Genomic DNA, 13,438 nt, shown 5'->3' on the forward strand with positions numbered 1-13,438 from the left:
CTAGAAACACCATTCACCAGGATATATACAGCGGTGGCATTTAAAAAAGACTTTTAACTGCCTTCATGTCTTTGTTCTGACTTACAGGAAACAGCTGAAGGCTGTAGGTTTGTATTTACAGCTCAGAAAACGTAGGTATGGAGATAGTGAAATTAATTACAAACATACATAAATAGCACCATTCATAGCATGAACTCTGCTAGTAGAGCCTGTAGTGATAGGACAAGGGGTAATGTTTTTAAACTAAAAGAGGGTAGATTCAGGCTAGATAAAAGGAAGACATTTTTTACTTTGAGGGTTGGGAAACACTGGAACAGGTTTCCCAGGGAGGTGGTAGATGCCCCATCCCAGGAAACATCCAAAGTCAGATTGGACGGGGCTCTGAGCAACCTGATCTAGTTGAAGACATTCCTGCCCATGGCAGGGGGGTTGTACTGGATGATCTTTAAAGGTCCCTTCCCACCCAAACCATTCTATGATTCTATAATTTCATATTCCTTAATATTTCATAATGTTACAGCCAAATTCAGTTCACGTTACCTGGCACCTCATTATGCAACTTCTTAACAGCTGGAGAGTTTCCTTATCTATCACCAAAGCCATGTTTTGAATCTGTCAAAAATCCAACATCTCTCACATGGCCTGAGCGTGTGTTTACTTTCATTTGTATATAGTGCCTGTTGCTGCTTCCTTCAACATCTAGAACCTTGATATGGCAAATTCAATCCAAAAAAAAAAAAAAAAGAAAGTAAGCATTTACTTTAGTATTCCACTGGGAAGGATTTTTTTTTTTTTTTTAAATCTCATTAAACTCAGCTTAAGAAAGAAACACAAGCCTGAAGGAAATTCTTGGAGAAATTCCTCTTAGAAATACAATTGCCCAGAGTAACATTTCCCATGAAAATTATCTACAGAAACTGCTGCCTTTTCCCATGCCAGTATAGTCAAAAGCTTCAAAACCAGCAACCATTTAGTTAGCAGGAAAAAAAAAAAGAAAAAGAAACACTCCCAGTTTTTAATCACCACGTACACTAGAAATCTCTGGGAACTGTTTGAATTGTTCAGTGTTTTAAAAAAAAATTAGAAAAGACGGGGTAACGGACAATTATTTTCTACTCCTATATATGAGGCATAACAGTTAATTATACTATTAGGACAGGCTCACTGTATACATACACACACATTAAAAATATAGACACACACACACACATCTTCAGCAGTGAAGTGCTGGCAGTTGCCTTCCCGTCTCACACTGCAACACCATTATCAGTGACAGCAGGTTCTCCAGTGTGGCACAGAAGGGCTGACCTGGAGGAATAATGTCCCTTAAGAAATGCAAACCTCCTGAGACAAAGCCATGTGGTATAGAAGCGTAAGTTCTCAGGAATCTAAAGGATTACAGGCAAAAAAAATCCCCAGAGAAAACCGATAGGGATATCTCATGTGTTTGGCAAAACAAGAGCAAACACATTCACTTCTGTCACACTGAGAAATCCAGTGGTAGACCATACCTCAGAAGAAATGCGAAGCACAAGGGGTAGACACCCGTACATATCCCCCACACACACGCGCCGAAGGACTGAAGGAAAATGAAGCAGGACTATGAACGCCCTCTGCCTTCATCTCCAGCGTGGGCTGAAGGAAGAAGTGGCAAAGGAGAGCAGCCCCCATCTCCAGCAGCACTTGCAACAGAGCAGGAGGTAGGCGACTCCCCTACTGAAGAAGTCACGAGTCTTTATCTTTCCATAGCCATGGTGGCTTTGTAGTAAGGTCTGAATGGCTGCTCAGTTGCATGGTAACTCTAACACCTGTGAGCAGAGTTATGTTTTTGATGGTTGTATAAAACGCATGCAAGCCTATAACACATGGAGAGAGTACAGCCCTTCAACACCAGCACTTGGAAAAAAAAAAAAAAACACCCAAAAACACAAACGAAATACATTTGTTCCTACAAGTACGCAAACCAATGTTTTGTTATCTCTGCGCGAAAGTGAAGCAAACTAAAGACTAGAAAAGCCGCAATAGAAACTTGGAGCATCACAGACATTTATGAATAAACTCGCAGAATGGGCTGAGAACAAAAAAAGGGCCTGTAATAAGAAAGACTGGTAACAAGACCCGTAACAGTACAGCTCTCAAGCACTACGGATGATCTGGGTGCGTAACAGCGAACTAATAGAAGTGGAAGCAGCAAGCTTGAGGAACTACAGCACAACAAAAGGTACCTCCTCCAGCCCTCAGAAGCAAGGGAAAATGTTTAGGAGGTCGTCAGTTACAAATCCCGCAGTATTTTGTTTTTCCAGATACACATCCTGCCATTTACTTGTATAGAAGAGGCAGTTTAAGTATAAACCTCTTTAGGGTATTTTAAATAATAAGTGTTGGACACATCTCTGCTGATTTATCTAAAATGGAGAGAAAAGAGAAAGTAGTCCTCCTCTCGTGTCGTTTTTAAACAAAAATAAAAGAAAACCCTATTTATTATATATACACATAAAGATGAATGTTTTACTAAACGTACAAGGTATTGTGATCCATAACAACCACATGTGCTTAACCTCTAAAGGTCAAGGTTATGTCATTTATACCAAGATAAAAAAACCCTCCAATTATAGTACCTACAGCTACACGGACGAAGGCTGGTTATTAGAAAAGAACTATTATAAACCAAACACAATTATATGATACAGAAACCATTAGACATTTGATGAGATTTTAATCCTGGAGCTGGTATCATCCTGCAAGTTAATCATCTGGAGAACAGAAAATCTGTTAGGAATGCAATTAAATGTACTAGTTCCATTAAAATTGAGCCGATATAGTTAATTGTAGTCCTAAAATAGCTATTTCCTCACACCTTCGCTAAGCAATTTTTTTCCCCCATCTACTGAGTAAGAGTCTATTTAAGGAACACCTTTCACTGAGACTCTCAAATAAGATTTGTGAATACTTTTGTTCTGTTGCGTTACCCAACACAAGTTGCACTGCAGTTTGCTGTTCGACCTTGGATTCCTAATTCGCTCCGAGAAGTACAGCAAAGGTCTTTTGTTTCAGTTACTGTTAGTCCACAGTATCTGCATTGCTGAAGGTTTTGGGAAGAACATCAACAACGTAGCCTTGCAGCACACTGAAGCTGTTATAAAATAAAATGAAATGACGGACCAATGGCAAAGCCCCCGTCAGATGGTCATTTTAAGCATCAGCACTTCTGGGAAGCAGGTAATTTCCGACCAACCGTCCTAACGAAGCCGCACACATTCAAAGTACTTGCAAGGGTTCTGCAGCGATGCTAGCAACCTGGGACTACAGGCCGTTCCTGCCTTTTCTTGAGAGAGCGAGCGGAGGGAGGACAAAAAGGTGTTCCGAGAGCGCGTCAACTTAGCGGTATCCGACCCACGATCCGTTCTCACGGACCGGGCGGTGCGCTGGGGGGTCTGAAATCGCTCTGCATGGCAGGGGAGGAAAAACGCGACTTCGGGCAGCGGCAATTCCGCCGCCGGGCCGGGGCCGCCACCGGCGCAGCCGGCTGCGCGGAGGCAGTTACGTAACCCCGTCCCCGTCCCCGGGTCCGGATGCTCCGGCTTCGCCCCGGGGCCGCCGCAGCGGCCGCCGCCGGACCAGGCCACAGCCCCCGCACCGGGCCCGCCGCCGCCGCCGCTGCCGCCGCCGCCGCCGCGCCCCGGCCCGCTCCCGCCTCCCGCGCCGCCACCGCCGCGCCCCGCCGCCCACCCCGGCACCCGGCCGCGCACGACCCCCGCGGGGCCACCCGACCCGCGGCTCCCCAGCGCGGCCCTGTCCCCCCGCCGCCGCCGCCGCCGCCTCCACGGCTCCGGCTCCGGTCCCGGGCCGCCGGCCCCTGCGCCCCGCCAGCGCCGCCGCTCAGCGCCCACCTCCTCGCCGGGATCCGCGGCGCATCCCCGCTGCGGCCCGGGCGGCTGCGCCCCGCCGCTCGCCGCTCCCGCCCGCCGCAGCTCCCCGCCCGCCTGACGGAGGGAGGGAACGAGGGAGGGGGCGGGCAGCCGCGCCGCCGCCGCCGCCGCAGCCCCGCCGCGCCGCCCCCCCGCCCTCTCCCTCGCCCGCCGGCCAAGGTGCCCTCCGCGCCGCCGGCCGGCACCCACCTGCGGCGGGCGGCAGCGGGCCGGGCCCGGTGACAGGTACCGCGGGGCCGGGCTGAGCGGAGGGGCCGGGCGGCGCCGGGATGCTCCTGCCGAGGGCGGCTGCGGGCCTCTGCGCGCAGCGGCGGGGCGGCGCCGGGGCACGGCACGGCAGCTCGCCGGCCCCGGGGTACGGCACGGCACGGCACGGCACGGCACGGCAGCTCGCCGGCCCCGGTGCGCGAAGCACGAAGGCCGGAGCCGAGTTGATGCCGGCGTGTCGGGGAAACGGGGCAGCGGCGGGGACCGAGCAGCGGGCTGCGGTCGCGAGATCCGGTCGAAAATTAAAGTGGAAGGCACGTGGGGCAGCAACCGGGACGCGCTCAAGCGAGCGGGACCCCCCGTGCCACGGGTGGGAGGGTGCTGCCGGACAAAGCGGGGGGGCGGGGGGGGGGGGCTGAGGGCGTAAGTGCAGAGCGGGGCTGCCCGCAGCCGCCGTCAGGGCCTGTTCCCCCGCCGGCGCGGTGACACAAGCCCCACACCCAGCATTGCCCCGTCACCCTCCCGCAGCTTCCACGGCGCTGGCTTTTGTCATCCGCTAACGGGAGGCTGTGGAATAAAACACGTTACAGACTCTTGGAAACTGCATGGGAAACTACTCCCTTAGTTCCACCTATATTAGCTCTTTTTCTTCTTCTCTTTTTTTTTTCCTGTAGATCCTCCATCGCAGCTCTCGTGACGTCCTTGATGCCTTAGACACACCTTCAGAAACGGGCAGCTGGCCTGTCGTGTGTAGAGAAGTTCCGGAGAGGCACAGGTCACCCTGCCGTGGAGGAAACAGGTTGCAGACTCACCTGTCTGGTTAATGACTCTCCTCTGGCACCCTGGTCCTTCTGATAGAGCCTGGTCACTCCCTGTCCGCAGGGCTGGCACCCTGTCCTCTCCTGTCCTCTGGGGATGGCTCTGAGGCCTCTCTTAGCAAACTGGACTCTTCCCGGCTGTCCTATTTAAATCCTCCAGCTTAGCCCTGCTGCCTGGTTCATGGTGACAAGCTGGGAAATGTATTCTGTTGCTCAAGAAAATCAGTTTAAATCCCTGGAGAACTAGATGCCACTGCCAGCAAATTTCAGTAAGAGAAGGGGGGGAAATGGCAAATTCCTTGGAAAAAGCAGAGAGAGATACAGGATTCATAGAAATCTAATTATTGAGCCTACACTATTCATTAAGCAAAGACAAACAGGCGCTGTGATGCTGGTTTATGTTTTCCCCATTTCTCAAACTGGCAGTTCCAGATTTGGTGGCACCGTTGCACAGCAAAGGGTCTTTTTGGGGACCCTGGCGTACAAAAAGCCATGGCTGTTCCCCTGTCAAAGCAGAGACCTCCAGAGAAGGTTCCTTTGACGCAGTATTTTTAGTGTAACTTCTAGGATAAGCTGCTCAGAAAAAAAATGCTCTATTCCCTCAGCTGAACCCGCAAGTCTCATTCTGAATGTGGTTGAATAAAGGTGGGAAATTCATTAAATAACACAGGTTTTTATTTTCTGTGTTCAGTTTCCAAGAGTTGAAGCAGGAAAAACATTAAGCGGAATTTTGGGAGGTGTCGGAGTAAGTTTATGTATAAAATCCATAGAAGGATTAAGTAACAAGCCACCTACATTATGGAAAGCTTTATAATATAAGTAACAGGGTAAGAAGATAGAGGGCACAACTCTTAATCATGTCTTAAGGACACCATTCAACAACATTATTATTCATTTAAGTCAAGAGGCCACTCAACAGCTGTGGCCTGAAAAGCAAACCATGGATAGAAAGAAACTACAGAAAACTGTGTTGTTAGTTAGTTGGCTTGTTTCTGAACAACTTCTTTAATCTCTAATGATCTTGATACCAAATGCTTAAGTGGCTATTCTACAGAGATTTTTTTTATTTTTATTTTTTTTACTGATTTGCCTATACTTAAACCAAAGAGAAACAAACATATAGAAAGGCAGTTTAAATATTTTGTTTAAATAATACAGTTATATCGATGGTAGATGACAAAATGCTAGTGAAGAGCGTGCACACAGATACCCTCCTCATCTGCTAAGGGCTTATCTACATAAAACTTTTGTCCCGAAATAAGCCATCATTTGGATGGATTCATACGGACATTTCTTGGATAACTCTAGAATATCACTTCCAAAAGTGATATAAGCCGATCCTATGTAGTCTTACATAAGCTTTTTGAAAATCGGTGCGGTTGTTACCTAATAACACGAGAACTTTTTTCACTGATTTTTACCCATAATTTACACCACCAGGAGCAAAGGTTTGAACATCTTGATGAGATGTCGAGGTCAGAACATAAAACACAGGAGAAGAGCTGTATTCTGTTTTGTCCATCCAAGAACTTGACACATGCTTCTCAAGTTTAGTCTCATTAACAATTGGGAGGCATGGTCTCTAAAAGAAAGCTGCAAAACATCATTCAATTCTCCATGCAGAGATAAAACTTCCACGGGTTAAACCACAGAATTCTTTCCACAGTTGTTGGCAAGACACAAATGCCTTTAAAATGTCCCATTCTTTAATTCAGGAAGCAGGGAAGTAAATATAATATGAATAAATATAAAAACCTAAATATAATATGAAATGTGTGCTTACTACCCGTACACTGAGGATAATAAGCAGATCTATGGGCATTGAAAATATTTACTTACAGAATCTTAATAAAATATTTTTATTTTCTGCTGTAGTAGCAATATTGTTGTTTCTTTGCTGTCATTTATTGTTGGGGTTTGTGTGTGTTTGGCAAAATGGTACCCTTGGGCAAGGCACAGGTAGCAGACACATGTTTTTATTAAAGATTTTTGCAAATTACACCTCGTCTTTTTTGCAAATTAATTCAAATTATGCAAAACTGTGAGAGTACAGCAGTAGTAACCAGTGAACTGGAAATGCTTTGGAGAGCGAGCATTAGAGAGCGTCTGATAACAAAACAAATTAGGCAGAGGGAGAATTCAGGAGGCAGCAGGAGGCTTATAGCATGCGCGTGTGGTAAAGGCAGCAAAAGGCAAGCGCCACCGAGATGGAAACTCGATGTGCCCTAGAGTATGGAAGTGCCAGAAGACTGAAGAGCCATCTCCAAGAATTGGAAAGCACAGCTGACATCAGGACCGACATCAGGTAACTCCAATCTGAGTTGGAAACCAGATCAAGGTCCTCTTTCTTTCACCGATACTGACCACCCCGCACAGCATTATTTGCTTTCTTCTTTGAAGAAGGGCTAAATTACTTAGAATATTTCTGGCCGAGCACTGTTGCACCGAAATAGCCTAAAATTACTTGTGTGAGGACCAAGGATCTTCACAGTTTCCCGATGATGCAAAATTACTCATGGTAAGCAAAACGAAAGCTGACTCTGAGCAGTTGTAGAAGGACCTGATAATAGTGAGTGATAGGGCAATGAGACAGTGGCTGAAAGTCTACGTCAATAACTGCAAACTAATGTAAACAGTAATAATAAAAAAAATAACCCTAACTAAACATACATAATAATGGGCTCTAAATTAGCCTTTATCATTTGGAGTCATTGTGAGTAGTTTTCTGCAAACATTAGCTTGCTACTCAGCAGTAGTCCAAAAGGCAAACAATGTTAGAAATTACTCCAAAAGCAGCCGAGAACAAAGCAGGAGAACTCATTACATCCCTCTTTAAATCTCTGGTGCACTTGAGTGCTGTGTACAGTTCCAGTTCCTTCGTGTGAGTATGTGGAACTAGAAAATGCATGTATGCAGCTGAAAGAATATATGCAGAGGTATGGGAATACATCCATGTGAGGAGATAATTTCTAGCTGGAGAACAGACTGAGAAAGGATTGTCTTCCGATCTGTAAAATCCCAAACGATATGTAGGAGGCCGACAGGAAACAATCACGCACTGTTTGCCATCACATAAGACTTCAGGGAGACTCAGTAAATGATCTGGCAGCAGGTTTAAAGCAACAACTGGGAAGAACTTTTCCATACAAAGTGTTACTAAATCAGATAGCTTCCTGCTATACAACACTGTGGAGCTGAAGAGACAGATGTTTTTAAGCAGGGATTATACAAATGAAAGAAGGATAGCTGTAGCTGTTAAGCACAATAATTTCCTTTCCAGTTTCTGCTTAAAAGGTGCCTGCCCATTGCCTGCTGAAAGTTGCCCAAGAAAGGACACTCTTTATCTGCCCTGTTTCAATGCTCTCGATGACCATCGGTTTCCAGTGACTGTGGAGAGCAGGACACTAGATTAAATGGATCTTTACGCTGGTCCTGTACAGCTATTCAGATGGTTGATTCTTTTCTTTCTGCTCAGTTAGGTGTGAGAAACCAAGGACAAGCACTATGTCTAGGTATGAAAGCATACTCCCGCCTTTCCCCATCTTCCCTGGGAGTAAAATCAGACTCTTAGTTCTTGATCTTCCCGTTTGGGTGTTTTTCCTTTCCCCTGAAGAGAAATTGGAAAAAACTGTTCTGATCTTCTCAACATTTTACTCTTCAGTTTCAGCAGTGACAATCCATATGCACTGGCCTATTCATTTCAGCACCATTTTTTGCTCCTCTTTATACAAGGTGGGGGCAGAACATAGCAAGATAAATCCTGAAGCGCAGCAACATAAGATATGCATAGAATATAATGAAAATACTTTCCATATTCAGAGATCATCACAGGAATAAAATCTAAACCATTCTTGGAGATCCTGGAACAGAAAGGGCTAATAATTTCTTCTCATTGAAGAAACTGGAAAGGGAAGTCGAAATACCCACAGATGCTTTAAAACTCAAATGACAGGTAAACATCATACATAAAACTCTTATAAATTGTGGTTATCTATTAAGAATATCCCTATTAAATACAAGAAACTAGAAATCTGAAAAGCAAATCTGAAATGCAGTTTGTCAGAACTCCAAGAATCCCTGAAGACAAACATATGATAAATCAGCTGGAGTGGTTCAATCTCACATAAACAAAATCTGTACAGTTGATGCTCTGTATAGCTAGCTATCTCCACTCAAAGATAAGGAAAAGAGTTTGCTTCATACTTGATTTCAGCAATGGATAGAGTCCCATGGCCTCATCTTCAGCAGAATGCATACGATTTCTTTACTGCGTAGATTGCAAAACCAAAGCAGTATAAACACTTTAAGCTATGCATTGTAAACAACAAAAAGAAAGAAATCTCTGGTTGGAAAGGTTGTTACTACAACTCTTATAACCCTGCTGATTATTACCAGCACTCTAGAATAGAAACTAGACTAAGTTCTTTCAAACGTCAATATTTAAGACCTTTCTCTCAACACCTCCCCTAGAATAGCTTTAAAAAGGGTCACAGTGGTACAGTTTTCTCTGCACACTGAGAAGCACCTAATGTAGTTTTCCAAAGCAACAACAGAGATTACCCCGTTGCGAACAGTTTCAGATGGCCTCCAGGATAAAATTCCAAGAATGTTGTTATAATCGGGCATTGAGGCCATCTTTGTATCCTTGTCCTTTAAGCAGGCAAAGGAAAAAACCTAGAGTGATACCCGTTTACAGATAACCTGTGTCCAAAATTCCAGCAATAATTTTAAGTTGCTAAGCTGATATGTTGTCATGAAGAAGAAAGGCGGCAAATTTTAGCGTCCCCCAGCATTACTATAATAGAAGTGAACTCTGAGTAGAAGTTAATTCTGTGGACTTGATTAAAAGTTAAAAACGTCAGTGGGTCAAGATATACAGTGCATGTTTTCCACGTGCCATTGCCTTTGATTTTATTTTACTGATTAAATATAACTTGACTCCTGCTATCCTTAGATGTAACAGACACGTTAGGAGGGGGATTTAGTGTGCCCAGGATGAGGACAATCAAAATTCTGATACTTAAAATAACTTTCAGCAATTTTACAATTTTGTTTGTGAAGTTGCTTATAGTTTCAATTTCAGACAATATTTCCAGCATACATTTGCATTTCCAATACAGTTTTGACGTCCACATACCTGAATATGCTCTGCTAACATCGTCCTGTATTTCTTAAAGTGACATCTGAAAAAGTTACTCATTAGCACTTTCCAAAGACAGAACTCAGTCAGAAGAGTTGGAAGAATTCCCAGGGTATCTTCTGTACTCCCATGCTCAAGATCTGTAAACACCTTCTCTAAATATAGAGTAGGGTCTGGTCAGCAGTTAAGTCTTCAGTCTTAGTAAGGTCCTGTAGATATTGCGTGTTAATGTTATATTTGAACGCTTGACGCTTCATGCTGGGGAAAGCCCCACCTTCCCAAGCCCCACAGAGTTTACAGACATTCAAGAAAAATTCATCAGAGAACTAAGGCGTGGGAGCAGGCAGAAGCATACTGCCAAAGTAGATGAAATGAAAGTCTTATATCAATATTTAATTAATCTGACAGGGCCATGTGCAGTTCAAAACAACAGCCCCACCGTCTACGAGATATGTGGATTGTACAGTACTGAAGTGTTGTTTTCAAGATGTGATTTACGATGTTCACAAAGCACCAAGGCCATAAAGGCCATCATCCCTCCAAGCAGCTCCTCTTCAAAGCTTCCTTTAAAGCATATATAACCAAGCGGAGCGAGCAGCTGAACCGTGTTCTGTGTTACGTTCAGCAGCACACTTCTCGTCGCTCCCATACCCAGCGGAGCCGCCTGACGCAGAGCTGCCTCCTTTTGCCTCCACAGCTTCAGCTACCAGAGCCGTCTGAAGCATCTGGAACCACCTGGAGTTTTTTTTGAGTGCGATACAGCAGCAGGCTGGCTGCAGGCGGCCTGATCCTGCCTGTAGCCCAAGCTTCTGCTGCTGTGGTTGGCCCTGCCAAAAGCAGAGGCTGTGGACGAGCGACCTGAGGCGAATTTGTGCTGCAAGTTGTTCAGTGAACTGAGGGCAGCTGCAGCCGGGGGCGGGCTGCTGGCACAAGGAGGAGGAAGAGAACCCCCACACAGCAGAGGGATGAAGGAGAAATTACCCAACAAGAAAAAGGAGCTCAACAGAAACCACACGTTTGCGAATAACAGATAATCCTGGTGCCATAATATTTGCCATGTACATGGTGCGTGACGGTCAGCGTATTCTGAAACAACGGAGAAGGAAGACACAGAAGAGTGACGTTACTGCAGATTGACCTAAGGGCTTCTATGGTTCATTTGTGATAGACGTCCATCCAAAAGATTCCAAATCCCTACACCCGACCTAATATTAAAGCATTTGGCTTCCAGAGTACCCCCGTGCCCCCCATCTTTTCTGTCTTAAGATACAAATCATTTGGATTATCCTGCTTTTTCCAATATCTGAATTGACTTTCCCTCAGGAACATCCCCCTATGCGTTACCTCTTACAAGACTGTTTCCTATTCTGTTGTCTCCAGACCACAACTCCTTTTTTTATCATCTTCCTTATTTTTGTTTTGTCTTGTCCCTCTTTCCTCTGGTTCTCCTCTTAGTTCCTGCTCATTCTCTCACTCTTAACCTTTTACAGAGAAATTGCAAGAATGCCAAGAAATGGTATAAAGAGGTGTTCTGTATGCGGTGTTTTCAGGTGTCTCACAGGAAATTTTCATACTGGGCATGATAATTTTAAAACTATTTGGCTAATCCTGCATTTGCAAAATGACAGCCTCTGGAATAGCAATTAAAAAAAAATCAGAAAGAGACGTGAGACTTGTGCGAGCAAAAATAGATCATTTATATTTCAAAACTGAGAGGCTATGAAGAATTTAATGGTTTAAAAAATAATTCAGAGAAAAGATGCAAGCTAAACTAGGATTCTGTTTTCTCTCAATTACCTTTAAATTAATTACTTTAAATTTTTAAAATTATTTTAATTATTATTAAACAATAATTATTAAATTATAGTAAGGTATTTTAAATTATGCGTTTGAAATTGATACACCTTGAGATAATTCTCCATCCATGACAAAACCCACAACCTTTAGGTTAAGAAATTCTACCTATAGGTTGATTACCTTAGAAGCGGGTGAAGCTTTCCAAAAGCAGTGTCAATTTTGAGTCGCAGCCTCCATCTGCACATCTAGGAGACCAGTGACCTCTGCTGGAAGAGGGGGGATTGCCTCCCAACGCTGCCGGCTCCGCCAGCACCCTTTGTCCCTTTGCTATAATGATGCAAAGTGAACTAACGCTCTTTCTTTCATTTGTAATTTTTTTTCTCCAGTTTATTTGGGAGAAAATTTACCAGCACAACTGCAGTTCAAGTCTGACATTCTTTGAAAAACTTGAGCAGAATCTTTGACTGAAGTTTTAAGCGAATGTTTATCAAAAAGAGAAAGTTTAGAATAATGGTATGGCGAGAATATGAAATGAGTAGTTTTCCTGAACTGGACCTGTACACATAATAACATGCTGTTTTCACCTTCGACAGCTTCCACTTATATATAATTGTTCCTTCCTCTGTCTCTCACAGAATTGAAAGAGTGGAGGTGCCTGGCATTGCAGACATTAGATGGTATCTCTGTAGACAGAGCAGAAATAACATGACAGAGTACTCTGGGTCAGAAAAGGGACCGTTAAGAGGAAGAAAGAGGAAGGATGCAAAGGAAATCTAATTCCACTGCGCAGTGCAAACCCAGGCTCTGCCCCCACATGAGGTGCTCTAGTAGTAGGTTTGTACCACCAAAGAAAAAGGTCTAAAGTAGGAGCCCCAAGACCAGTGAAGGGAACTAATTGCAATCACTGACTCACAGGTCACATTCTGAATACACAGCCCTCTTGAGAATGGCCTTTTTCCACTTAATGATCAGAAATACCCTAATGTAGACATTCAGACAACATAAGGAAATCAGTATCTTTCTCCTGTTATACAGACAAAAGGCTCCTCTGCTGACCAAGTAGTTATCGCTCAATAAACGGATAAAATAATTTCTACTGGACATCATTTAGCATAATGTAGGAAATCTGGATTACCTCATTTTCAAAAGGTATAAAAGCCCCGGTCAATGCCAACAGAAACTATGGTGATGAACATAGCTGAAATCCAAGTCACTTACAGACAAGCATACGAAATTCAACTTACCAACATAAAGCACTATTACTGCAAAACAACACATAAAAAACCCTATACAGTTTTAGCCAATTCTCTAACCACCAGCAAAAGGAATATATGTGACACAGTTTTTTCCAGTACAGGAACCTAATGCTCATCCTCACAGCAGACAGTTTTTTCTTACCCATGAAATGACCTAGAAAAGCAGCATGCCAGCTACCTATCAGTAGTGCTATATAACAATTTAAACAGGGAGTGGTGAATATGATATCCAATCAAAAATGCTAGGGGACTTGAAAATAGCAAAATGAATTCACACAAACTGGTATTTAG

The 13,438-nt window shown here is 44.3% G+C and overlaps 1 protein-coding gene across 8 annotated transcripts in view; it reads right to left on the reverse strand.

The window, feature by feature from the left end:
• The window catches only part of OSBPL6 (oxysterol binding protein like 6), a 111,091-nt gene extending 106,915 nt beyond the window's left edge, over positions 1-4,176 (reverse strand). For 6 of the 8 annotated variants that reach the window (XM_049806294.1, XM_049806339.1, XM_049806348.1 and 3 more), the window contains exon 1: positions 3,891-3,949. The gene's annotated coding sequence lies outside the window, so the exon portion shown is untranslated. Of the gene's footprint in view, positions 1-2,969; positions 3,002-3,890; positions 3,950-4,118 lie in introns of those variants that run through there. The other 2 variants (XM_049806303.1, XM_049806311.1) reach the window with 2 other exon arrangements.
• Positions 4,177-13,438: the final 9,262 nt, after the last annotated feature.

The sequence above is a fragment of the Accipiter gentilis genome, chromosome 1 (genome assembly GCF_929443795.1).
Source record: "Accipiter gentilis chromosome 1, bAccGen1.1, whole genome shotgun sequence".
Classification (NCBI taxonomy): domain Eukaryota; kingdom Metazoa; phylum Chordata; class Aves; order Accipitriformes; family Accipitridae; genus Astur; species Astur gentilis.